Here is a 4372-nt window from a genome sequence, read left to right on the forward strand (position 1 = left end):
TGGAACATTTCCTTGCATCTTGTGTAGATAGTGCTAGTGCACAAGGAATGCTAACCTCTGTGTGTGTGTGTGTGTGTGTGTGTGTGTGTGTGTGTCCATGTGTATGTGTGCACATGTGCATGTGTGTGTGTGTGTGTGTGCGTGTACGTGTGCATGTGTGTGTGTGTATGTAGCTCCACCCCAAAAAGGGACTTGATTGTGTCTTCTATTTCCTCTACCCCCAGATTTTGGTTTTCATAAGGTTGGCACTTCCCCTAGAAAAGGAAGGGGTTAGCTAAATCTTGAATCATAGTAAGTCATTGTTCACCATCCATTGAAGAAAGGAGTTTAGCCTTTGGATTACCCACATATTCCAAAACCCCTTGATCATGAATTCTCTTACAAAGAAAAAGGTTATAATAGTTTCAATTATGGGTTTTTCCGGTCCATTCAACCATATGAGGAATGCAGTAAAAGATGCTACCAAACTTCATACTAGGGTAGAAGAAATCTAGGTGACTTATCATATACCAAATGATATGGTCTGCCCAGATGAGAGAGCCCCCACATTTTTCTACTACACAAGCACACCTGAAGAATAGTCGTAATAACCAATACCACCAAAGGGATTTGTAGTTTGAAGCCCTTTCCATGCTGGAGTTAAAGCCCCCATGTAACAATAATAGGACATTGGAGTTGGAACATTTCCTTGCATCCCGTGTAGATAGTGTTGGTGCACAAGGAATGCTAACCTTTTTGAAGGCTATCAATGAAACACCTTTGAAAGCTACTTGTTTGCATTTTTCCACTTCTTCATTTTCAAGTGAACCCCATTAAGGATATCTAATCTTAGGGTGCCAATAGATTCAAATTGTTCGGTATCCACATTAAATTTTGATGAGTCTCATGAGACACATCAAATTATTGGGATGCCAAATCCCTTTAGTAAGAAAACCTATCAAAAACTTGATTATGATATGAATTTATCAATATGCCATGAGTAGAAAGTATTCAAGTTAACATTGTTGTGTTCTACACTAAAAGAGCTTCAAATATGTCTTTAAATACATGAAATGCTAACCTTTTTGAAGGCTATCAATGAAACACCTTTGAGAGCTACTTGTTTGCATTTTTCCACTTCTTCATTTTCAAGTGAACCCCATTAAGGATATCTAATCTTAGGGTGCCAATAGATTCAAATTGTTCGGTATCCACATTTTATTTTGATGAGTCTCATGAGACACATCAAATTATTGGGATGCCAAATCCCTTTAGTAAGAAAACCTATCAAAAACTTGATTATGAGATGAATTTATCAATATGCCATGAGTAGAAAGTATTCAAGTTAACATTGTTGTGTTCTACACTAAAAGAGCTTCAAATATGTCTTTAAATACATGAAAAAGTTACATTAATTTGAAAGGAGATGGGTTTTCATATTTTAGTGTATTTTTTGTTTTACCACCCCTCATCCAAAAGACCCCACCCTTGGGCCTCACATATTATGAAAAATATGTACAAATCTTAAAATCTTGTATATTTTTCAAGGTATATACGTTATATTTTGCGGGAGGGGTGACATGAGATTTCAATATTTTTCCCTTGCATATTTGAAAATTTTAAAGGAAATCCATGCATATTATATATGGACCTTGTCCCCCCATACCCTGGATTTTGGACGAGGGTAGTAACATATTACTTGGTGTCCCAGGATCAAATTCCACCTCCCTAGCTAGCATGGTTGGAATACAAGACGATCCATGTGGAGTAGTGAGATTATCTTTTGCTTCCTATTCCATGGAAGTCATAACTAAATTGGAGAAATTATCCAATTTTTCTTACTCCAATGAGGGATGTGTTGTCTGGTAGAGACACATGTGTCGTGGGGATGCTGAAAGTGTATCGACAGAGCTCCTCACTATCATGCTACTACTTGTGAGAGCCTTGCATAGTGAAGCCTTCACTCATGTCACTTGAGTGCCTACCAGATCATTGCAATGGGGTTTCCACTGAGAAGAAGGAGGTGATAAAGAGAAAGAGGTGGGGGAGGGAAGAAGGGAAGGGGATGGAGAAGGAGACAAAGGTGAAGGAGAATCGTGGCAAACACCAAGGGCAACAAGGAGAGCAAGCAAAGCTCAATCTCAACACATGAGTGAGAAGAGATCTTGTATTTCTCAAAGGTTGCATACAACAATAAAGACCAAATTCAACTACTTGGCCTTTTATACAAGTTACCTTTTGAATGGAAGGCCAACCCTATTCCTTGTACCACACTCTCTCTCTCTCTTTTGTTACAACGACTTCAGCCCATATGGCATCAAGGCATATGCTGATTCTCACCATCTCCTTTCTGTCTTCAAATTGCTCTTATGTTATCCATACATGGGATCAAAATGGCTCTTCTATTTTTCTTGCTAATTTGGGCAATCTTAGTGAGACTGCCTCAATCCTGAGCCATTTGTGGCTCAAAACCCATAGGGTTTGGATGGGCCAGATCTGTCAACATGCTCAATGGCTATTGGCATGCCCCCCTTCCTATTGTTGAGCCATCCTCTAATTAGCCATGCTATAGTAAGTGAGTGGAGAGGACCATCTAAAGTACTATGTAGTGGTCCAATTGTCATGGGGTGATCCTTGGCGAAATAAGGCCGGTACTTCGAGAAGTTGGTAGCATGCATGTCTTCAAATGTTTGGATGTGATATCCATGGAGATTTTGGACTCAAAGGTACCAACGCAAGTCTTGGAATTGGGAGGGGCCAATGGCCGGGTCGAAGACAATATGGTTGTTGATATTGTGAAGTTTTTCATTGATTGGATGACTATGAGTGGGGAAATCTTGGAGCAACATGAGGATAAGATGGTTGAAGTGCACTATAGCTACATCTACGAGGTCAGGTATCGAGCCATAGGTATTGTTGAATGACTGAAGTCAAAAGAAAAGTCCTTTTGTGTCATCTCCTTGGGGAAGTTGTACTTAGGGAAGTTATATATAATGTTTGAATCCTTATTTTGCATGTCCTTGATGTGGGCCCAAGACCATTGTCATTCCATGGGCATATAGGGGGGATGGATTCACCACTCCAGGGGTGTGCTAAAAATTGCTTCTTCTTCAAAAATGGGATGCGCCAGCGGGGTTGGAGTCCTGCGTCCATGTCAATGAGGGGAAGAGGCATGGTTGGAGCTAAGTTGTAGCCCTCATATGTCTCAAGACCAATGAGGCTCGAGTCACTGTCGTAAACTGGTACATACCTCTCTTTGGTGTGGATACCTAGTAGACTTGATGATTGTTTAACACCACACCTAGAATTTTGAGAGAATGGGGTGGGTGGATAGAGTTTGAAGATCAAAGGGATGGACTATAGATAAGCTAGTGGGTTGAAGATCTAGTGAAAAAGTAGGACATTGCTAGAACAAGGAGACAATGATCGAGATTTCGGTGAAGATGGTAGAGAGTGTGTTGGGCAAGAGAGGGGCGGTGAGATCAATGTGAAAGATAAGATTTTGTGCATGCAATGCACCTATAGAGTTTGGAGGATTGTGCATGGCGAGAGTATGTAGGTGGCGAGCTCTGTAGAGACCTCCCTATACATAGTGAACTCTTGTTGCTCCCTGTCTTCTAGTGTGGATTGCTTTCGACATCCAAAGGTATGTAGCTCCACATTGTTTGCTTGCTGGTTGGCAAAGTATGCAAGGTAGTCCAGGTTGTACTCCCTTAGTTGGGATGGCAAAGTTTTAGGCATTTATATGGACATGGAATATTAGATTCCAGCTGGGCCCACAATACTAGTGCTGTAGCCAAAGCTAGCTTGAGGGCTTTGAAGTATCTCTGAAATCCTTGTCCACACTTAAAGACTACCAACAACTTATACAATGGCCGAGCTATGTATGTGTAGAACATGATGAATCTTGGATAGTAACCTGTATGGCCTATAAATTGCTACTCCCTTGGCATTTGTGGGTGGGGGTACCTCCAAAATGAGCTTGATCTTATTGTAATCCATGGAGATCTCATTCTTGGACACTATGTGACCAAAGATCACTCGATGTTTGACCCAAAATTGACACATGAGAGGATTTAGGGATATTTGGTACAACCTACACCTCTCAAGGACTAGCTTCAGGTATTTTAGATGATGATCCCATTTTGAATTCACGTACAAGTCATCCAATAAGACTTCTATGAAGTCTCTTAGGTACTCCTTGAAGGCGGCGATCATCAGTTGCACTGAAATATGGCAAGCGTGTTGGTGAGCCCAAATATCATCACCTTGGCTGCATACACACCCCATTTGGTTACAACGGCAATTTATGTTAAAAATCTGGGGCGATGGATATCTAATTGTCTCAAGAAATAGGAAGTTGTAAGCTTCCTTCTTGTCTACCCATTCTAGA

This window comes from Dipteris shenzhenensis, chromosome 22 (assembly GCF_047967505.1).
Source record: "Dipteris shenzhenensis isolate YYH24624 ecotype China chromosome 22, Dip_SZ_1.0, whole genome shotgun sequence".
NCBI lineage: Eukaryota > Viridiplantae > Streptophyta > Polypodiopsida > Gleicheniales > Dipteridaceae > Dipteris > Dipteris shenzhenensis.